Raw genomic sequence first — 24676 nt, 5'->3', positions numbered from 1 at the left:
TTTATATTGTAGTATAGCATAGAGACAAAATATTTTTTATCTGAGTTGTGAAAAACCAAAACTAAACAACATAGTCTTGGATGAAGCCTATACATGGGGTTTCAAGACATACTAGAACAATTTAAGTCAAGAACTTGAATATTGGTATTTATAAAACTCTACAGACTCCATACCAGAGTCTGCTTTACTGCAAAGGCCAACATCATCTCCTCCAGGATCCAGGCAGCAGAATACTATTTCTAAAGGAATTTAGAAGAAGAATAACAAAAAAAGAAAGAGATGAGGAAGAAGGGAGAAATGCAGACAGACAGACAAAGGCAGATGAGAAAGACAGAGGGGCAGAGAGTCCTCATACACAAATGCTAAGAAATCCAAACAAACACATGGATAATGTCTAAGAACAGGAGCCCAGACAACAATGTCATGTCTGGGTTTCTCTCAGAGGGCTGTGAGTTAACAGTGGGAGCCGTGACTAAAAAGGCAGTTGGGTAAATGATGCTTTAGAGCGAGTGAAGCTGCCTAGTCAAAGCATTGTCCCCTACTTGGCTTTCATCTGAAGTTGGAAAGCACTGTTTTCAGTGTCCTGTTATGTTCTGTGAGATGTTTAGATAGCTTACTGTCAGGCACTCATCTTCCTAGAGATGGACCTAAGAACAGCTTCAGAGGTACAGCTCATCCGTGTAAACGCCATCACTTTGGACACAGGAGCAGAAGGTCCTGTGGTAGAAAGTGAACTAGGAGAGGTGGTCAAACTTGGGTTCTGCTCAGAGTCAGGGAGGACTATGGGACAAAACAAAGAGTAAATAGAAGAGAAACGTTTTGCAAGTGGCAACTTCCCTCCCCTCCCCTGCCAATCAAGAAAGCTAGGCCTGCAACAGTTCTCCAAACTTTCATTGGTTTTCAGAGGAAAGGTGGAAACTGGTTCAAGGGTTTCTCAATCCAGAAGTGGGAGTTTCATAATGGATGGTGGTGGGTCCTTGTCTGGAGAGATCAGCCAGCCTACCTCTTCCTGTTGTCCAACTTCCTTGGCAAGCTTTTCTTTGTGTTTATAAAAGGAGAAAAATATTTTTTAAGAAAGAAAATAGCATTTATTTATATACTGTGTGAGTTTGTATGCCACCCTAAAAACAAAACTAAAAGGAAGCAGGGTTAGTTTGCTGTACCATTTTCCAGCCTGGGTCCTGGCTCACCAATGAATCTTCTCATATACAACCCTGACTGGAGGGAGGGGTGGGATTGAATAACAAATCTAAGTGATACAATCACATCCTTTACAATCACATAATGGACCATATCCCAATTTTCAAAAGGCATAAAGTATCCTCATTAATACGATAAGTGGGGCAGTCAAATCAGCGCTGTGATTTTATCAGGGTTTTTGACTATACGTGAATTAGAATGTAAAATGCATACAGAATTTTTAATGGGAAGGCTTTAACATTCACTGAATGTATTTCTTTCTGTCATTTGCATCACATTAAAGTGAAATTCTACATAAAGGGATAAAGAGAATATGTCCTAAATTACAGTTTTTCCATAGTTGTCATGTCCACACAGAGAAAAAATCTGATTCATAAGCTTGAGTAGGATCCTAAATCTGAAAAGGCTGCAGCAGCCGCCTATTTGTTTGTGGGTTTTATGTGGCTGTCAAGGCTGGGTAGAGCTCTGTAAGGTCACATTATCAGGGCGAAGCTAATAAAGACCATGGCAAGGGCAGGAACTGCGGAGGGCGGGTGTGTGATTGTGTGCACTGTCAGTACAACATCACTAAATACTCTGTCTGCAGTTTTAATTCTACAGCATACCAATAAACACTCATCTTCCTTACAAATACTCTGTTATCTCAAAAATGTTTTTATTTGAATTCATAATATATTTACATCTTTAAAGAAATTCTCTGCTGACACATTAGCACACTGCAGTAAAGTCATGGAGGTAGACTTAAGGTTCCATATTAGTTTTATATATTCTACTGTGTATGAGTATGTATATTTACAGGGATATTCCATAAAAGCTGTTTCATTTCCAACCTGTTTGTATCTCCCCGTGAATGGAAACATGGTCCACAGGTCACGAGTAGAAAACAATGACAGTGAGAATCAGAATGTTTGGTATCATTTATTCACTCGTGCACAAAACAGAAACTTTCATTTTTCATTACTCTTTTATTCATGGTGGCTGGAAGCTGATGCAGAATCCTCGTGATCTAAGAGGGGGAGCACTTTGTATCCTAGATGTCCCGCTCTGCTTCTCCGTGGCTGTGGTAAAACTCTGATGTAAGGCAACTTGGAGGAGAAAAGTTTATTTGGCTCATGGGTTACGTCCATCATTGAGGAACATCAAGGAGGGGAAACTCAAGACAGGAACCTAGAGACAGAAAACAAAGCAGAGTTGATAAGGAGGCTGTTATTGGCTTGCTTTCTATGGTTTGATCTGCTTGCTTTCTTAAACAAACAGACTGCATGCCCATGAATAGTATCCCCCATAGGTTGTGCCCTCTCACATAAATCAAATAATTAATAACCCCAGATCCATACCCACAAGCCAATCTGATGGAGGAGGCTTTCCCTCAGTGAATATTACATCTTCCTAGATGATTCTAGTTTGTTTGAATTTGACCAAAATTAACCAGCACTCTAGAAGAGGCAAAGGTATCTTCTGCCACCCTGGGTAATAGGCTGAGGATGAATATAACCTGATGATATTCATCAGATGAATAGGCATCTGATGAATATATGACTACCTGTCCGCTGGCCAGCACCCTTGGGACACATATACAAACTACTGAATGACACATCTCTATTATCTTTTTTGACTTAGAGCAAACAAACATGCTAGCTTACAACAAACGAAAAAAAAAACATGCACTGAAGTGAAGTAGTTCAAGTTCAACATAAGCTACTTTATGCATTATGCTCCCAGAAAAAAAATTAATGTGTGCATAAGGAATAAAGAAAATAAAAATATCCAATCATCTATTAAATAATTTTGTGATTATTTGTTTTTGATCATAGAACAAAGATCACATAGACTATTGTTTGGTATTGATGGTCAAAGTGCTTCCAATTTGATTGATTTTCCTCAAAATACACAAAAGTAGACAGTGCACAAAAAGTAGACAAACATATGCACGCATATGAATATGTACATATTATTTATTGGCATTATTAGGTGATTGCAGCCATTTTCTTCCATATCTGAAAACAGTTTTAAAACATTTTAAAAACCAGACTCCAGTGAGGAAATGTTGAAGCTTGAGAAGCTGTTTTCAGACCCATAGCACCCATGAAAAAAGTTGTGGCTCACACATGTACTAGCAGTGCTTGAGAGGCAACTACAGAAGCATCCTGGAGTCTGACTGGATGGCCATGGTGAGCCCCAGGTTCATGGAGAGACTCTACCTCAAAACAATGAGGAAGAAAGTGATAGAACTACAAGACACCCAAAATCAGGCTCTGGGAGTGATGGGCACTAATAGATTACTTTATTAACTTGATTTAGAATTTATCCATGGTCCTTAGGCTCTTCCCTTTTTCCTCTTTCCCCACACTTTATCTGTGATTCTTTCTGGGATTTTGTTTGTTTGTTTTTGTCCTTTCACTTTGCTTTACTCTTTGGCTTTCAGAGACATGGTCTCACTCTGTAGCTGAGACTGGCCTTGAACTTACAATCCTTCTGCTTCCTCCCCATAAGTGCTGGCACTGTAGCTGTGCGCCACTACCACAGCCCATATAATCCATCTTCCTCTTATTCTTTTTTCCTCTTCTTTACTTCACCCTCTTTGTGTTAAATCTAGAGTTGGAATTTGATTAGATATAGATATAGATATAGATATAGATATAAATGATATAGATACAGATAGATATAGGTTTTGAGTCACTTTTGCCACAGTAAACATTTCCAATACCTAAAATAACTTTTTTTTTTTTTTTTTTTTTTTTTTTTTTGGTTTTTCGAGACAGGGTTTCTCTGTGTAGTCCTGGCTGTCCTGGAACTCACTCTGTAGACCAGGCTGGCTAAAATAACTTTTAAATAACAATAATTTTATAAAGACAATTTTGGGTCGATGGGAGATCAGCAAAAAAGGTCTTGATAATGCATGAATTAATCAATCGAATGTATTGTGTCCTATGTAAACCGCTTGTGCATATGAGGTTCACCACACAAGACCCCCTCCTTTTTTTTCTTTTGAGAACTCATAGGTGGTGAGCCTGATCTGTGTGTATGGCTAGACTTCATTCTTCTAGGGAAGCAAGCCACACCTCTTTCTCAGTACCATTGGGGAATACATCTTTGTTTTCCGTCTAATCTGTATGGACTCTGAAGGTGCTAGGAAAACTCAGGAGCTATGGAACTAAAGGAGAGTAAAGAGTGGCCCTGTTTGTTATAGCTTAACAAGAGTAAGTAATTTAAAAATAATTATACATCAAACTATTATTTTCAAAATTTCAAAAAGATCTCCTGTGCTGGTATACATATATACATATACACACATATACATGTTCTTCTAGCTGGGCTGCCTGGTCTGGCTTCAGTAGGAGAGGAAGCATCTAGCCTCACAGAGATTTGAAGTGCCAGGGTGAGGTAATATATATATAAATGTTGTCCTGCTCTTACCTGCTGACTGCAGCAGGACACCAGTACATCCTTACCCAAATTCCTATGCAGACAGAAGAATATATTCTTTCTGCAATAATCTTTCACTTGTAAGTTACAGCAAAGAGCATTGAAATGTGTGCTTAAGGCATCACTTCGCCATTCACATGAAGCCAATTCTCTGTCTTGCTCTGTCAAACTCAGGCCACACTCTTGCCTTTCTTCCTCACGCATGCTGTTGCATGCTGTTGGTTTTATGAGGCCCTAGAACCCGTGCTTTGTTGTTCGTGCATTTATTCCCATCGTAAGGATTGTTCAGATATTTGCTACGTTGTCCTCACATGTTTAACTCACTGGTCAGTGATTTCTTGAGTGCTTCAACTTTTTGCTTCACATCCACTTGGCTTTCTTGCCTCTTGCCTGCTCATATGCAGCTCCTACATGTGCCTTCAAATGTGCATTTAAATTTGATTGATTCTAGGTTGCTACATTGCAGCTTTAAAGATTTTGTGCCTCCAAAACTCCTGGTACTCATGGTCACTGAACCATGGTTGCTCAACCTTTGCCATCCACTGTTGTTTGTTTCCAGGTTTGATAGAAACGAAGAGCTAATTTGCAATGTTTCCAAAGCTTCTGTCTACACCTGCCAAGTAAGATGTCATTTACACCCTTTTCACCTCTCTGTGGTTTTCCCTCTAAAGAGGCTGAGTAAGGTCAGCTGCTTAACTAATTGAACTAGCCTTTAGTTTACTATTGCCTCCTATGGATTCAGTTGTTCAAATTCAAGTCTTTTTTTTTTTCTGATATAGTTTATTTATATAAGCAACCCAAGTCATAGGTGTAGTCCTGATAAATATAAAAACATAAAGATTTCTATTAAATAGCTTCAAAAATTAGTAGAAATATATATGTATAGATAGGTAGATAGATAGATAGATAATGAGTAGCTTTTAAAAAATTTTTTACCTATTCACACACACACACACACACACACACACACACACACACACACACACATTTACTTCACGAGTAGCTTTGCTTTTTTAGTTTTTTTTTTTTAACCTATTCACTTTATATCATGCTTACTGCCCAACTCCTGGTCACCCCTCTCACAATCCTTCCCCTATGTCCCCTCCTCTTTTCCTTTGAGCAAGTGGAGGACACACTGGGTATCTCCCCGACCCTGGCACTCTGAGTCTGGGTGCTTCCTCTCCCACTGAGGCCAGACCAGGCATCCCAGCTAGAAGAACATATTCCACTTACAGGCAACAGCTTTGAGGATAGTCTCCATTCCAGCTGTTCAGGACTCACATGAAGGTTAAGCTGCACATCTGGGTGGCTTCGTTTTAATGGCTTTGTATAGGATGTTTGTGTGGTAGCAAGTACCTGGGATGCTTTCTGGCATCACACTCTTTCTAAGCCTGATCTGTTTTTTTGGGTCTTATGACAATACCCTGGAGAAGGCTTCCTGAGTTGTTTTTATCTGCCTTCCTTTTCGGGATAATCAATAAAAATATTTATTTTTATTCCCTCAATCTACCAATCATGATCAATTTGCCTTGGTTTGTTCCCATGCTTCAGTTGCCTATTGGAAAACTACTTTTCAGTAATACTATTAATTCATAAGTGGTATTATAATAGTCTTTCTTCTTTTATGCAGTTGGCGTTCCCTCCTTGATCACATGCATTATGTTAGGAACTAGGCCTTATCATATCCATCACATGCTAGTGAGCTAATATACCCAGTGATGTTTACTGTGAGTATCTAAGAAAGAAAGGCAGATTTTGGCTCCCTCATGGCCAGAAGTCTTGGCATAGAGCTTCTTCCCCTCTTCTCTTTATTTCAGAGGAGCTGAGAGATGTTTCAAGGGCAGAAGGTTATGTCTGGCTGAACGCATTGCATTCATAGAGCAATATCCTTTCAAACAGATTGAACTGCCTTTAAATCATGCCTGTGGGTGCTAGACAGAATTTTCTAGACACACAAGTCAAGTGACTCTTAAGATTTCACATTTTCTTCAAGTCCTATATCACATTTTAATACTGGAATTTCCTCCCCCCCAAAAAAAAAAAAAAAAAAAAAAAAACCCTAAAGTACAAAAGATCAGAACTTAAAGAAAACTCTGTTTTCTTATTGCTCCACAATCACTGTCTCCCAGGCTCTGCTGAAACCTGCCAGCAATAAACCTCTCCAGCTTTCTAACTCTGCTAGCTAGACCCATTTCCAAATGTGAAAAAGACCAGAGAAGCTTGTCCGCTTTTAAGGTCTCAGCTTTCCCAGTCATGAAAACGTCCTTCTCCTTATTGCTAGTAGATTTGTGTTTTGCCCTGCTCCATATCCAGCAATCTATTTCATGGTCAAGCTACACTATGAGGAATAATAGTGTGAACATGTTTATGGGAAAGTATGGTGGTTTCTTTCTTTTCCTCCCACAGGAGGATATGTAGAAGAGAACTGAGGTCGTTACTTATTTTTATCCCTCCTGCTTATATCCAAAGGATTTCCGAGCTAGTTTAGTCGAGGCATGGTTGCTGCTCCTTCTTTCTGTGTCCCAGTCAATTCTTCCTTTATCCTAGGCACCCCTGCATTGACACTGACACATTGACGGTCTCCTTGTGAGAATTAGCCTATCACCTTCATTTACATCCACTTAATTGCTGCTGCTATTGTTTAGTCCGTTAACCTCCAGCTAGGGTGCAATTCACATGAACACTGGGGAAGCACAACCATTCGATTAGTTCTGCAAAGTAGATTAAAATCTTATGCCTAATTGGAGACTGTCCATACCACTGCCTGTTTTCCAGCTCTGGGTTGAACATGCAGCACATCTTCAAACAAGGGTTCTCAGTTAGCATATGGCAGCCCTGACTGGAGTGGATAGTGGTTTGTGAGTATGCACTATGCAGCGCACTGTGCTTGGAACAAGGCTGGCAATCGTCACCAGCCTGGTTTCTGCCGGTGCCTTCCAATGGGTTTGTTGACTAGCAGCTTGCCTGATTCTTCCTTGGAAAAAGTCCACATGCACTCGAGAACCCCAAACCCCTAATATAATAGGATTATATTATTACTTTGCCATTCATAGGGATTTCATTTTAGAATGCAGTTGCTCAGTAAAATCCTTATGAAAGAGTTGTATAGTTTAGGGAAGGGGAATGAGAATCAGGAATATGAGTATGACTTATAAATAAATACTGCTTGACTCAAAACACAAGGCCATGTTGGGTAAGACTATTTTATACTGAGCTGAGGTTTGGTATAACAGCAAACGTGCTTTGGTAACTAAGTAACTGCATAAAGTAAAAAGTGAAGTCTTAAACCATTTTCTTGGCAACATATCTCTGCTTCCTGTCTGCTAAACTGAGGTGCTGTACGATGAATGTTTGGTCTTGTTTGTTTGTTTGTTTGTTGATTTTGAGACAGGTTTTTTTTTTTCTATGTAGCCCTGGTTGTCCTGGAACCTGTTCTGTAGACCAGGCTGGCCTCAAATTCAGAGATTCACCTATCTCTGCCTCCTAAGTGCTGGGACTAAAGGCATGTGCCACCTTACCCGGCTGAGGTGCTTTGAGATGTTTCATTATGCTTTATCTAAAAGAAATGAGCTTAGACCTGTATGCAAGAATTCAAGATATGGGTGTAGGTCAGATTTCCTCATTTAATTTAAATGTTCACCTCAGCTTCCACTCAGTTTCTCTGGCATATTTTGTAATGTCCTAAAATCTGTCTAACTGATAACACTCAAGTATATTCCAGATTTTATGGCCTAGCATTCTTATGATGCCATTCTGGCTAATTTCGTGGTGCGTGTGGTTGTATGTGTGGAGGGTAGGGGTGGGGGTGGGGGAAGAGTTACAGATATGACCATCGCAAATAAGCAGTGCTTAAGTTGACCTTTGGAGCCAATCTGAGATGCAATCTTATAGGAAAGTACATGTTGGATATCAATCACATCACATCAATCACATCAGATAATTGTCTCAGCAGAAACATGTTTTACATCTCTTTAAAGACTGACTGAGGCTCAGAAGGGTTCAGTGACCCATATGGGGTAACATGGTCATATGTAACAAACCATTGAATTGAATCTTAAATGCCTGAAAGACTGTTTCATGACTACATCCTTCTGAAGAAGAGAGAAAGCTTAAGGTGTATCTTCAAGGAAGCTTCACAAGATGGAAAGGAAGGAAGTCAGTGTTTCTCAGTGCATCAGTTGTTGTCAGTGAGTGTCACAGCAGCAGCAACAGGAACATTGATGGAGGAGATGAAGACACTGAGGTAGAGCTTGTTAAGAATACAAGAAGCCCCAGAAAGACAAAGAAAAACTAGGACATGTATAGCAGCTGAAGAACTCCTATCTGCTTGGGAATGGGACAAGGGGATACAATGAGGCTGACTTGAGATCCAACAAAGCCATATTGCTGAGTATCCTCTGAACAGAGCAAACAAGAAGAATATCAAATTCTCATTGTATTTTCTACAAAGGCTTAAGAAATGGAAATTACAAACAAGGCCACTGCTATGGACCAAAGGCTGGCTTAATTTATCAATGCCTCATCCTCTCCTCCCTGACTTGCTTTCCCAGTTTACATAAAAGAGGGGAACATGTACAAACACCTGGGAAACAAAGACAACATAACAATTATCCCTCACATTGGAAGAGCCCCATGGGAAGAACACAAGTAGAGGTTCCATTTTATGCGGAAATATTTTCATTAGGAATCAAGGCAGAAAAATGTTTCCTAACATAGACTCTATGTTTATAACTTTATTATTATATTATAATAACTATGGATGCATGGGCTTCATTTCAGAGTTCTTGGGCTTCCTGGAGGTGAGTGCTACTGAAATGCAGAGACACAAGAAGAAAATGAAACCCCAGCCTTATCCTACCTCTGGTATGATCATTGCACATTAGGGGGCCCACACATGTGAATGGACATTTCCAGCATCCTCATATCTCCATAGTCTGGTACCTCAAGGCTCAGGGCACAGATGACATTGGCAAGGATTATGTAAAGAGAGCAAGCCTTGGGGAGAAATGCTCACAGGCTATAAGTAGTATTTACCATTCTCATTGCTGTGACAAGGTACCTGAGGCAGACAACTTAAAGAAGGAGAAGTTTATTTTGACTCATGGTTTCATAGGCTTTTCTCCATGACTGGTCATCCCTGTTTGGGCAGAGCTCCACGGGAAGGGAATATGCTGTTGCAGAGAAATCTATTCACTCATGGCAATTAGAGAGAAAAGAGACTAGGAGGTGCATTTACTTTTAAATACCAGTCCATCCTGACATAATTTTTCTACCTTCTAAAGTTTCCAGAGCTCCTCAAAGCAGTCCCATGAGCTAGGGAGAGACTATTTAATACATGAACCTATATTTGCTGGTTCATATTCAAATCCTAACACCCTGAACATGGATCTGGAATGACATGGGCAGGGGATCTGAGGTCTTCATATAAGTAGGGATCAGGATTCATTTGAAAAAGTCTCCTTGTTCTTTGGGCACTTGACTCTTTAAGAATGAGTAATTGTAGCCAGGCGGTGGTGGCACACGCCTTTGGTCCTAGCACTTGGGAGGCAGAGGCAGTCAGATTTCTGAGTTCGAGGCCAGCCTGGTCTACAGAGTTAGTTCCAAGACAGCCAGGGCTACACAGAGAAACCCTGTCTCAAAAAACAAAACAAACAAAACAAAACAAAACAAAAAGAATGAGTAATTGTAGCCAGAGAGGTAAAACAACTTATAGCCTAGCCAAGCATGGTTCTCAAGGCAGAGACAATTTTGTCCTGTGTGTTAATGCAGTACTATATAAAATCCTGAATCAACATACCCTGTTTAAGCACCATACTTCTATCTTGGTGATTCAGGTGGTCACTATCATATCAGAACACATGGCAATGTGCACAGGGCACAGCCTGAGCTACAGGCTAGGAGGCAAACCACTCCAGTCTTAAGTATTTTATAAAGAAAAAGAAAACGTATGTCGATTCAACAACTTGACCATACATGCAGAACAATAGTGGCACTTGTGATAACCCCAAACTGGAACCAATTCTATTACATAAATAAAATATAGCAGGCCCAAATGTTGATTAGTCCTCAGCACTAGAAATAGTTTGTGCAACAAATAGAAGAATCACAGATAACTTCCCTAGAAGAAAAACCTGAACAACAAAAAAAGAGGGCACATTGTATGGCCAATTTATGTGAAACTCTTATAACTACAAATGAATCTGTAATTAGAAAGTGGAGTAGTAGTAGCCTGGGTACAGGAATGAAGGACGGTGCAGGGATATTAGAAAACTTTGAGGGTGATGATCTATTCATTGTTAACAGTGGTTCACTGTGTTACCTTTAATGATGGCTTTGTAGGTACCCACTTATGTCAGAACTTGTCAAATGATACACTTTAAATATGTGCAATTCATGTTATACCAGTTCTGTAGAAATTAGGCTGTTCTTTTTTTTAAAAAGCAGAATGCTTTAATCAATATCATGAAAGTTTCTATATTTTCTGTTTTATATTCATAGTGCATAAAATGTATAAGAGGAGGAATGTAAACTGGGTGATGGTGGCATTTGCCTTTGATCCTAGTACTCAGGAGGCAGAGGTAAGCGTGTCTCCTTACCAAGGCCAGCCTGGTCTACAAAGAGAGTTCCAGGACATCCATGGCTACTACATACAGAGAAAACCTGTCTTGAAAAAAAATGAAACAAAAAAGTGTAGAAAAGTAATTTCTCATATTCAATTATGATTTCTAATGCCCCAAACTGGGTGTCACAACTACTCCTTCTGAATAACAAATTGCCCCAAATGTAGCAGCATAAAGTAGTCCTATGCTGTGTCATGGTGTCTGTATTAGCAGTTAGGGCACAGTGCTTCATGACACTCAAGGTCTGGGTACATTGTGGTTCCTCTATCACTTGCCTCTATGTGCTGTCAGGGTAGAGGATAGCTAGAGACTTCTGATAAATCATTTCTAGGCTCCCAAAGGAGGGCCAGGAGAAAGCTGGGTCCCAAAAGCTCACATTTACTTCAGTATTTCTGTTTGAAGCTGGTAAAAAGATTTGTCCAGGTTTAAGGTGAAAGAATGTAAACCCACATATCAGTGGATCATCCTCAACACATTTCTCAACAATGGAAGAAAAACACATGAACAGAAATATGTAATGACATAGTCTATTTGTTTGCTTGTTTACCTGAATGTGTATAACCATGGCTATCCTAGAATTCACCAGGCTGGCCTAGAACTCACAACAAACTTCCTGCCTCCATCTCTCAAGTGCTAGGATTAAAGGTGTGTTCTACCATGTCTAGTTGATGTAGTCAAATTTAAATTTTAAATGTGTCTGAGTCATCTAACTGAATCAATGAGCAGTAGTTGTTTGGACTTTGCTGTTTCATGAGTATTCATTCTACAGAAAGCTCATCTGTTTTTACAATACGGATCCAAGGAAGAACACATTATCACACATGGTAATGAATGTATAATTTAGATAAATACAGGAGAAACTATCGATAAGGGCCACACATGATCTATGATACATTTGTGTATGTAGGATATGGGTGTAGGGTGTGTGAGTGAGTGTACCTCTGGGCACACAGAAAGGCCACGGGAGGAATTTAAGTGTCCATCCCTGTCACTCCCAGCCTTATTTGATTAAGACATGGTCTCTTACACTATCTGCAGCTAGGCTGGAATCAAGCAAGTCCCAGAGATCCCCTTGTCTCTACACTGCACATTACTGGTGTTGTAGGTGCTCATGGCCGTTCTTAGCTTTTTATATGGGTTCTGAGCATAAGAACTAAGGTCCTCATGTGTCCAGCAAAGGTTTTCACCTTCTGAGTCATGTCTCTAGTCCCTAAATTCTATTTAAACATGAAATTTTAGAGCCAGGACTAAACTTAGAGATCCTTTAAACAATGTATTAAGGATAATAGCCCTGTTTATTACATCTCTAAAAGTTCATATGAGACTACAGATACTTGCTCTGATATTCTATGTGGAGGAGATTGTGGGAGTCAGTTCAGTGGGAATAATTTCATTGGCAAAATATTTTGTGATGCAAAATGAAAAGTGTGTTTTCATACATGTTAAACCTACAACATCGCCTTCATATTATTTACAAAACACTAGCTCTGTCTATTATTTTTATGCACTGGTAGATTTTGGCACTTCTATGATTTCCTTTGGTATGTGATTTGTTATGTCTGCTAATCCTGAAGAAATAAATCCACAGTAAATAAACAGATTGACATTTGTCCAGCAAGAATACATACACTGAAGTCTTAGAACATTTGTATTTGTTACAAAAACAGGAAAGGAAAGATAAGAAATCCATTCATTACCAAACCTTCTAATTAGCTCTCTCTCCTTCTCCCCCTCTCTCTCTGTCTCTTTCACACATACACACACGCACACGCACACACACACACACACACACACCTCTGAATCTCTTAATAGTAAATATGGCAGAAGGAGCTAAGTCCAGCTTTCAGACCTAGGAACACTTCCATCAAAGATGGGCTGCTAATCATGAAGTAAGAAGAAAAGCCATTCGTTTTTTTCTGTGCCTTTGCCTCTGCCATGTTCTACCAGGCCTGCCTGAGCATCCACAGAGTTCAGTGGTAATTAAAGCAACAGTGTTGTGAGAAAAGTGTGAATTACTTTTACAGGAAGCCTTGGATGTTGCTCCTGACTGACAAAGCACAGCGGGGTGCCTCTGCTGGGTATTAAAGAGTGACAGTAGTCCCCCACAGAAGGTGGCTTCCCAGCACAATGTAAAATTGTGACTTTTCACAAGATGGTATCTCTGCCACCATCTAAGTTATCAGCTCAAATTTTTATTTTTTTGTTTTGGCATGCCTATGAGCAAGACTATGTCACAATCAGGAAATGTGTTCTGGTGGCTGGAATTATGCAATGGTAAGCTGTATGTTCTGTCTTTCTTTTCCCTGGATTTTTTTTTGTTGTTGTTTTTACACCATTATGGAATTATTTCGACCTTGAAGGTTATTGAAAATAGTAAGGAAAAAGCAAGAAAGGGGTCACATGCTTAACCCTCCTAGCAAAGTATTCGGATGTTAGGTGTCAAGGCTATTTCTATTATGTTCATTAAAAAAAAAATAATTCTTGTGTGAGCACACGCATGTGGCATGGAACATGTATGGAGGCCAAAGGATAACTAGTGAGGGTTGTTTTCTTCTTCCGCTATGTGGGTCTCAGAGCTTAACGTCAAGTCATAGGGTTTAGCAGCGAGTGCTTTTACCCAGGGAAGCATCTCACTCAATCTTTTTTATCAGTTTTTGTAGGAAGTGATGATGCTGTTGACAATGCCTAATATACACAGCTTTGTGCTCTCAGGATAGCAGCATCCACATACATGGCCTCTACCCAACCCAGTCAGGAAAAGGTCAGAAACCGTCAGATGTTGCGCTATGCACTGGAGCCTCTTTTTGAGCCAGAGCCCACAGAGATATGACATGCTCCTTATGTAACAAGGGGAGGAGAAAACATCATTAGCCAAATGTAATAAACTACCTTCTGCAGAAGGAAGAAAGTAAAATAACTAAATGGACTATTAATCACTTTTCCTTTCATAAGCTAGCAACACTGTGAGAATTCCTGAGTCAGCTTCACAGAGCACATGTGGAAGTCTATGGAAAGGAATCCGGTATATGAGCCCAAAATTGTGGTGAGTTAGATGGTAGAAAAGAAGTAACAGACTGATAATACTCATGTCTACTTAATTGCTTAACACATCAACTATGAGTAAATGGACAAAAAGTGACCCCTACCCAGTGTAAACAAAGGAATAGTGTGTGAATCTGTGGGCTTGGCAAAGCCAAAAACATGTGACACTGGAGGTGAAGGCGGTGGCTGTAAGGTTAGACAACAGAGTTCCCATGTCCACATTCATGAACTGTGTGACTCCTCCAATTTCTTCGGGAACAAAAATGTTCTAAAACATATTCTTATATCCTTTTGAAGACCGGGCAAATTTAAAATGTAAAGGACGCTTTCAGTAAAATGTCTTGTATTTAGGATGTAGTTGACAAGCCTACTTGCCATTGTTGTTATCAAACTAGGTGCTATGACAAAGCATGTGACTCACAGTATTTTCTTTATTGTTAGATATTCTGAGTATCTAACAATGAGCAGCGGGGGAGTATTTTTTAAGTAGAAGGTTATGAAATGGCATTTAGGAGATGAGGCTGCAAAATGCCAGACAATGGATGGTTTCAATAGACAACAATCATATGAACACAACCACTGGGGTGCTCCAAATGACACTCTTTCACCCCACTAGTACAAAGTTTAATTAGTATGTAAATAGCATACTTGGTTACAATTGACATAATGCCATCTCTTCTCAGGCCAAGCTGTCGGGTCCCATGAAACTGTAAAACTCCTGACATTAAACATTTGTTGTAAACTGATCCTTCCAAAAGTAACTTAACTAAAACTGAAAAGGCAAGAAAGGTAGAAAATACTTAAAAATAATAACAAACAGCCACTCACTTCTCAAGTCTTTCAGAGAAAAGGGCCCGGACTGCTTTGGGGGAAAGAGTCACCGTATTTTATTAGGCTAAGGGTACATTCTGTACAAGAGGGAAAAAAGCATGAACCACCAACCCCAGAGTGATGAAAAGCAAAATGGGTAAGAAAAAAAATGCCCTCAACTGACACAGCTATTTTCATCCCATCAAATCAGCCATCTGTCCTTGACACAACTTATTATCATTAGGAAGACTTTCTGAATTCAGACATGGTGATGAGGAAAGATGAAGAATTAACAGATAAATAACCAATTTGGAAAATTCAGGCTAAGACCCTCTTCCTCAATTTCCACTCCGTCTTTCTCTCTGCCCCAATTATCCCAAGCAAAGCTTCAATGATATGAGTGGGCATCTTTATTGTGTTGTTTTCTCTCCCTCACATAAGTACAACAAATCACACACCGTAGGGTTGTACCAAATGATACAAAGGTGATTGATATGAACAAAAAAGAAATACACTTCTAATATTGAAAATGACTGCATAAACTAAAATTGACATGGGGACATAGGGAAAGGTCAGAGAATTAAAAATGAATTTAAAGATACCGATGCTTTTCTTCTGGGATTCATTCATGCATTTACCTCGGGACAAGAATGTTTAGAGAAGAGATCCTCTGAAATCACCATGGAATACCTCCGACAGCCCTGTGTGGGATAACAGAGAGAGACAAAGTAAATGTTGAAAACTAATAATAAAGGGAAAATATTTAAGTCATAGGATTGCCAATAAATTCATAAAGTGAACCTGGAAATTCACAAAAGTTAAGCTCATAAGTTCTAGGAAAAAAAACAGTTAAAATAAAACTCTTGACAAATAGCAACAGACCTACTTAGAAATTAAGCTGGTTCTTTTATCTACTTAAGGTCAAAAAAAAAGTTTGATTCTTCCTCAAATAGTTCAAAGATTTAATGATGTTAGATTTATAATACTCTAGCACATAGATTTTGAATCAAGCTTGAGATAATTAACTACAAACATAAAATGCTAAGAACAGTAACCCTTAAAGTTAAGCCCTGAAGATTTCTTTCTTGAACTTCTTGTGTCCTAACACTCAGAGAAGCCATGGGGGTTCACACCTGTATACCCCATTCTGGAGAAGAAAAGGACAGAAGAGTACCATGAAATATAGAATGAGACTCTAAACAAATAAATAAACAAACAAGCGAATATCCAGGACATGTTGTGTGTGTTTATCTTTTCTTTGGTTACATTTTAATAATCTTTTATTTTGATGGTTATTAATTGCTAAGGGCACTTTTTATACCTCCTCATTTTGCAGCCTTAGTGGGGTATCATTCTGCAGGTGACATTACCCATTCTCACTTTCATCTGTCCTTTGCCTCCTCCTTCCTGAGTACATCTTTTGTTTCCTTTGTTGCTACAGCAAAGCAAAAATACCTTCAAAGTCATTCTACCACAACACAGATCACCTTAACAAATGGATGTTAAGAAGGTTATGTGCTAGACCCTGCGCTGCATAGTGAGCTTTCCACATGTGGTCCTTGACTTTCTGGATCAGAAAATACACAAACAAACCAAAAAGCAAAAAAAAAACCCAAAAAACCTTAGGTCAAATCCAGCTTTATATCTGTGTATAGATTTCTGTAATTAGATTTTGTTAGAACACAGACCTCCAATATATTTGCATATTGTATATAACTTAGACAATAATGAAGTAGTGAAGTAGCTTAAAATATTTTCTTCCTGGTTCTTTATAAAGAATACTGATGGACTTCAGGTTCTCCAACTGTTTCAGTTGTCTCTTCTTGGCTTAATAAATATGCTATTGATTCCTTGTGGTCTCAGTGATTCTATCCACAAAAAAATGGTAACTTTTAGAATTTTGACCAGTTTCTAATCTGCCTGTTTAGCTTAATCTCAATCTCTCTCTCTCTCTCTCTCTCTCTCTCTCTCTCTCTCTCTCTCTCTCTCTCACACACACACACACACATACACAGAGAGACAGACAGACAGAAATAAATGAGCAGTGTATGATAACTTAAATTATTTTTTCCAGAAGCAACCTTTTCCTAACTTTTAATCAATGACAAATAAACTTTCAGCTTTTTAAATTTTCTGTCAATATCTAGATAACAAATAATAAAAGAGAAAGAAGGAAGAACAGAAAGAAAGAAGGAAGGAAAATGAAGTAAAGGAAGAAGGAAAGAAAGAAGGAAAGAAAGAAGGAAGGAAAGAAGGAAGAGACTCATATTCTTTATGTCCAAACAAGTATGCCTGCTTCTATTGCCATGATCTCACCCTGGGCCCCAAGTCCTACACTTTAACTACCATAGCTAAATAAGAATGCCTTCCAGTCAGTCTCTTGTGTTTACAATTTTTTTTCCATCTCTATCACCTTATAAATATCATCCTAATCCACAGAATCTTTCCAATGAATTTCTCAATCTTTGGATGAGGCTTTCTGTTGTAAGGATGCTACAACATTTCTCCAAGAGTTCCACAAATGCAAGTGGTGTCGAGAAGCAGAATAAATACATAGTATGCTGAGTAGATGCAGAGCAATCTCTACTTCCCAAATGTGCAGAAGCGCTGTGTCAACTAAAACTCGAAAGGGTTGACTGACATTACTGATTCATTGTAAGTTTTTCTCATTTTGTATTGTCCTCACCAATTGATTCTAACAGTGTAACTCCATTTTGACTGTATTTTGTAAGATGAAGGTCCTCAGAGGCCACTAAATGCTTACTCTATCCTTAGGGAGGACTTATATTGATTCACAATGGACCTATGGGAGTGCATGGCCTCGGTATTAGAGCAAAAAAAAAAAAAAAAATCAAAAGTTAAAAATAGCTAAATATTACTTTCCCCTTTCTTCTCTTGGTCTTTCTCCTTGGCAAAAAAAACTATGGATTTGGAAGACTTTATGTGGATAGAGAAAAACCTTAGGGAAAAGAGGATTTCCCAAACGTAACATGGTGCTAGATATCAAGGGTAAGAAACTTGAGAGCTCCTAGGAGTTTCTATGTAATCCAGCGCTGATGATGGAGACATGCAGGTAAGTTGGAAAGCAGAAGCTCTCTGAAACTATGTGACAGAGTAGGTTGTTCTGACACAAGAAAATGACAGAATTGAGCCTGCAACTGATTCCTGGGGATGTGCTCACATTGTTTGACTCCTGTGATTCAGCAACCATTAGAGTATGCCTTTTAGCATTGATTAAAAGCAACAACAAAAAGACATAAATATTTTTTTAATTTTTATTGAATATTTTATTTATTTACAATACAGATGTTATCCCCTTTCCCCATTTTCCCTCTCTAGAACACCCCATCCCATCCCCCCTCCTCCTTTAGGCTTTTATACCATTTTAATTACAGGCATGTATTAAGGTCAGTTCTAGGTCTGCAATACAACAGATGTAAATAATCAAGGACCAAGCAAGGCAAGAAACACAAATAGTCAAAGAAAAAGCAAGGCATTAAACCCAATTACATGAACACTCCCGTGATCACTGTCTCTAAGGGCTTATCAGGATGACCAAAGTATTTGAGCCTACTTCCCTGTCCTAGCCCAAGGTCATTTTCATGTCTGAAGCCTACTTCCTTGTTCTAGCCTAAAATTCCTTTCTGAAATTGCTTCTCCAGACAGGGTTATTAAATTAACAGGCTGGCAAGCCAAGGACAGGTAAGATTTTGCACAGAGCCTTACCAACCTAAGACATAAGTGCATTGCTTTTGATAATGCATATTACATGATGGGTAAAGAAGGCATTCTTGTCAGAATGACCTAAGACAGGCTCAGTCTTGTTAATGAAATAAAAAAGTGGGAGAGGCGGAGAGCCTTTGGGGCTACTTGGCAAGAATCTGACATGGGCCAAGGACAAGAAAATGGGCTGCTTGGCAGAAATATGTCATTGTCCAAGGACAAGGAAGTAGGCTTCAGGCAGGAATCTGATATTAGGCTAGAACAAAGAAGTAATTTCAGGTAGGAATCTAAATCTTAGGCTAGAACAAAGAAGTAATCTCAGGCAGGAATCTAAATATTAGACATAGATATTGTTAAAGGCCCATGAATTGACTGTTTACACAGTTAAACAGCAGAAGGGAGGCTGAAAACTAGTTCTAAGGGACTTTCAAGCTTTTCTACACTTTATTAGTCACCAAGCTATCTCTCTGAAGAATATATCTTTGAAGAATTTTTAAGTCATTGCTATCATGAAGGTCGTTGTCCAACTACCTTGTATATCATAAGCCCTTTCTATATCCCAACAGTTATTACCTAAGAAGAACAACAGCTCTTCACTGAGACATACTGCTGCTTACAGGGTCTCCAGGACTTAGCTTAGAAGGGGTGCGATGGCTGCTGTGGCCCATTTGTGCCTTCCATTCATTCTCCTAGTCAGTCTGAATGATACCTATGGATCCCTGGGGGCTCAATCTCCTCCTGTTGCCTGATGCAGAAGGAAAGTGGTAGAAACTCTTTATAGCTGGAACTTGCAGAGTGCAGCTCTTCAGGCTGGCTCACATGCAAGTAAAGAGTAAGTAAAATAAGTATAAAATGATGGCTTCTTTCAAGAAACAGCTCTAGGTCCTTGAAAATGATTATTTCTGTTTGCCTGTAACTGTAAAAATGACTTTCGGGTAATAGCTTTTCTTTTATATAGTAAATGATAAACGACCATTTAAACATTGACTCATCTACCAACCAAGAGAGAAAGAAACTATAAAAACTTTCTGTGCTGAAAGGGACTGTGAAGACTGAAGTCACCTGATTTTTCAACTAGGTGATTACACCATGGGGATATTCATTTGTCTTTGCGTCAACTCTGGAATTACTTAAAATATATTTTGCCAGCAAAGAAAATCAAGCCTCTAGCTTCTGCAGATTATATTTCCCATAGCCCTGTAAATATGTTTCCTTCATCTAAGTTAGTGTTTATCCTCTTAGACTTTGAAAATTGTGATATCTAATCAAATGACCCATAAAGACACCCAACAAAAATGACCATATTCTTCCATGAATACTTTTTTCATCAAAGGATCATGTAAGAATTTCTAGTCACTAGAAGGATCAGGCCTGCCATATATTTGGTTAAGGAAAGAAGTATCTAAGCAAAGAAGGACAGTTCAGCCAAGGAAATGGAGTTTCGTAAAAGTACTGTAATTTTAAGTTATTAGTTTTTGCTTGTCATAAAATTATAAATACCCTTTCTCAGTTTCCACTTAACTTTGACATCAATATAGTGACTGAAACCTTTAAAAAGAGAGAAAGGAAGGAAAGTAGAGACAGAGGAAGACCAGAATGTTAACCATTTTCTTGTTCAAATTCAAACTTCAGTAAACTTAATACTCTCATCTTTTAGGCATAATTGTTGTGGAGTAAATATCTTAGTTCTGACTGTTGGTGTCCAGCACTGGTCATCTTCTCACAGCAGGACAAATTCTTAGCTAAATCCATCTTCCTCCCCTCCCGATTAGCCTATAGTTGTTGTTATTGTTGTTGATGATGATGATCATGATGAACCAATGAGTTTTATTGGAGCTTGGTTGGCTCGAGAGTCTTTTTCTCAGAATATCTTACTCCTTATATAACCTTGGAAAGGGCAAAGTCTATTGAGTCTTTTAAGTTTCAGAAGTTTCCTGAGACATGAGGTATTTACTTCCTATTACCAATTGTGCCCTTTTTACTATGGAATGTTTCAACTCTAGTTAATTGCTACATTTCAACACACACACACATACACACAAACACACACATACACACCACACTTGTGCTTATGGTATATGGCTATTTTATTAAACCAAATAATGCATCTAGCTCACTGATATTGTACGTAGATCACTTATATTTTGTAAATAATCATAAAAGATTAAAATGCTTATGATTGTCACAGTGTAGTATATTAGAAAATAGAGATGTATTTCTTGTAACCATTATTTAAAGGGTGTAAGAATTTGATTTGACTTATTTATGTTACATTAAAATATATTAGAACATGATATTAAATAAAGTAAAATGTCTGTTTTCATTAATATCTAAGAAGAAGTACATATTAAGTATATACATCACTTTGTAATTGATAAATATATTAATATATTATTAAGTCATGGAAGAAAGTACCAAAATCATATTTAAATTGCTCTAAATTCAGCCAATCCAGAATAGCTGTCTTTAGTTTGAATTAGACATCAATCTTCTTTTCCATTTGTATAGAAACAGACTGACTGAAATACATATTAGCTCCCCATCACTACTGGAACAAGTTACCACACTCAGTGGCTTAATAAAATGCAAATGTATTATCCTACACTCCTGTAAGTAATAAATCTCACAAGACTAAAATCAAAGTGTTAAAGTGCTTTCTAGAGACTCTGGTAGAAAATCCATTTCCTGACTTTTCAAGTTTGGGGGCTACCACATCACATCCCTTGGTTTCTGGACTATTTCATTTTCTTAAATACACTGAGAGTACATTGAGAATTCTTCAGATTGCAACACTCTGACTTCCATTTTCCTTTCCAGTTTGATGGACTCTTCTGAATATATTAGGCCTGACCAGTATATTCCCAGGCAATCTTTCTAATTACAGTCAGCTGATTATCCACAAATCTGTTTCCATTTGCGTGCTCCATTGCTTTTTTGCCACGAATTAGAAGAGTTTTAGAAAATTTTTTTCCTTCACTATTTTGGAGTGCTGGCATTGAACCCAGTCCTTGCCCCTACGAGGAATCCCTCTACCAATCAACACTATCACAAACACCTATGTATGTTGTTTTAAGGGGGAAAGTTAGTTGGATTAAATTTAATAAACAAGCAAGCATTTTCTAAATTTAAAACTGAAACAAAAAGTAAATTATCTGAACTATAAATGTTTTTACATTTTAATCATAATAAAAGTACATATTTGGGTCAATAAAATATTATCAAAGTGTAAGACGTTGTACATCATGTTTTTAGAGTTATGTCTCCAACATTTTAACTGCTTGCCTTTTCCTTTAGAAAAATACACAATTGTTCCACTTGTTTGTTTTTATTTTATCGAGGTACAAAAACTTAAACTCAGTCTTCAAAATAGAGTTTTCAATAGTATGCATACCTTCCTTTTAGGTAAGAAACAGCTAAATAGTCACTAAACAACATCCCTACTTTGAGTAGGTGGTGTTGGCCCAAGCCTTCAATCTCAGCACCTGAGGCAGGGGCAGGGGCAGGGGCAGGGGCAGGGATGGAGGGGCAGGAATGGAGGGGCAGGGGTAGGGAGGGAGGGGCAGAGAGTCAAGGACAGGGAGGCAGGGAGGCAGGGAGGCAGGGAGGCAGGGAGGCAGGGAGGCAGGGAGGCAGGGAGGCAGGGAGGCAGGGAGGCAGGGAGGCAGGGAGGCAGGGAGGCAGGGAGGCAGGGGCAGAGGGGCAGGGGCAGAGGCATCTCTATGAGTTGAGAGTTGTTTGCTTTAACTCTTCTCTTGTTTAGTATTTACCTTTATTTATTTGTTTGTTTTTTATTTTAAAAATATTTTCACTTATTTGTTGAGAATTTTATACGTGCACTCCGACTGCTTTCAGGATACCCAATCCCAGAGTATCTCTCTCCCAAATTTGTCTTTTGTATTTTAAATAATCCAGCTTCCCTCTCCTCCCTCTCCCTCCCTCTCTCTCCCTCTCCCTCTCTCTCCCTCTCTCTCCCTCTCCCTCCCCCTCCCCCTACCAACTCCCCTCCTCTCCCCTCTCCCCTCCTCTCCCCTCTCCCCTCCTCTCCCCTCTCCCCTCCTCTCCCCTCTCCCCTCCTCTCCCCTCTCCCCTCTCCCCTCTTTCCTCTCCCCTCTCCCCTCTCCGTTTCCCTCTCCCTCTCCCTCCCTCCCCTACTTCCTATCTTTTTTATATTTTGTCCAATTGGTGCTATCCTTATGCACATGGGCATAGAAACACCCACTGGAGCCCAGATAACCTGCCAGGGTGCACATCTCTGAAGAAAACTGACTTTCCCTCCCCTAGCAGCAACAACTGGCAATTGCTTCTCAGCCAGGGATGCGGTCTCATGAGCCTCTTCCCACCATGTTGGAATGTTGACTGGCTTGTCTTCTTGTCAGTAACAATAGATGCCATGAGCTCATGAGAACAGTGGGACTGTCCTGTCCAGAAACTCGATTTCACAGTATCCCTTCTGCTTTTACAGTCTTTCAGTTTCTCTTCCATGATACCGACTGAGCCTTAGCAGATGGGGCTAAAATGCCCCTACAAGTGTATTTGCTGGATCCTTATGTGTTACACTGCATCTGAGTCCATCATTCAGAATGTAGATTGGCATACATTTTTTTTTTTAATTCACAGGAGTCGAGTGTTGTGTAGGGATACCTGAGGCTGACCCCTTGTTTCTCTGTGATTGTCTACTTGTTCCTTCGTCATTTTGAAAACAACAGTAGCAACAGCAACAACAAAATACTTTTTAAAAAAAATTTACTTAACAATAACTGTTTTTGTCAACCTACATTGTACCCCTCTTTTCCCAAAAATTAATATTTTTAACCAACTTAATATTTTCTTTAATATCAGGGAATGTTTCTACACTTACCTTATAGAACTTTTCTGAATCATGTATATGCTTTCATTTTTTCCTTTTAAGATGTTCAGTACAAATTATATCATTTTTATCATTCTTTACAGAAAGACATTTCTGATTTCTTGTCTACTTATATCTGCCCCACCCTGTGCACATAATCTGAGTATCTGATATTTTAAGATTTCTCTAGGTAAAAATTAAGTTTAACTGTGCTTACTGATCTGCCAGATGAAGAGGGAAGGCTAAGCCGACGTGGCCTACGTTCACAGTACCTTTGAAGCTGTGTTTCTGCGACACTGAAAATCTTAACCCCATTTAGTTCCCAACAGCTTTTGGAGCAAGATTTTGTAAATAATTTCCCTTAATCTTTAAGGAGTTCTAGAATGTTGTAGACAGACAATGTTTCTTCCAATTTTTAGGTATATGTTAAAGGTGATCACCAGAATCACTTTTTATAAGCAGAATAGTAGATAGTGTCAGGAAAAACAACAACAAAAATCATTTGAATGATCTGGTCCTTTTCTCTCTTGCTCATTTCCAAAGATAATACTTATTTTTCCCTGGGCCCTCAACAAAACAAAACCCAAAACACCATTTAACAATGACCATCTAATACATTTCTTCCCATCCAAGATCTGACTGGATCCATCCTGCTTACCTTCCAAGAGCAGATGAAACTGGCACATTGTGGTAATATTGCTGAAGATCCTAAGATATATTTCTGACAAGGTGAGAAGAAACTTTGCTGTAGTGCTAAGAGTTAAGGTTAAAACAGTGGGCAGGGCTGTCCTCTCAATCTCCTCCAGGTTCTGCCTTCAGAACTGTGCGATGCCAAGAGATGGGATGTTGCTGGACACTCCAGGAAAAAAAATAAATGCAAGAACAAGTCGGAGAGGATTCACCCCCAACATGGCTGAGTCATGGAACCAACACCAATTGTCTGCCTGACTTCTTCTAAGATGCTAATCCCTAAGGCAAACAAGCCTCTCTGCACTCAAGTCATAAGAAT

At 39.0% G+C, this 24676-nt stretch overlaps 1 long non-coding RNA gene across 3 annotated transcripts in view; it reads right to left on the bottom strand.

Annotated features, from left to right (window-relative positions):
* Window positions 1–2099: 2099 nt before the first annotated feature.
* The window catches only part of LOC143443026 (uncharacterized), a 526104-nt gene continuing 503527 nt past the window's right edge, over window positions 2100–24676 (bottom strand). For all 3 annotated transcript variants that reach the window (XR_013111702.1, XR_013111701.1, XR_013111703.1), the window contains 2 exons: window positions 15737–15799; window positions 2100–2367 (listed from right to left, as the gene is read on the bottom strand). This is a non-coding gene — a long non-coding RNA (uncharacterized LOC143443026). The remainder of the gene's footprint in view (window positions 2368–15736; window positions 15800–24676) is intronic.

This window comes from Arvicanthis niloticus, chromosome 7, assembly GCF_011762505.2.
Source record: "Arvicanthis niloticus isolate mArvNil1 chromosome 7, mArvNil1.pat.X, whole genome shotgun sequence".
NCBI classification, from domain to species: Eukaryota; Metazoa; Chordata; class Mammalia; order Rodentia; family Muridae; genus Arvicanthis; species Arvicanthis niloticus.
This window is presented reverse-complemented; position numbering and strand designations above follow the sequence as displayed.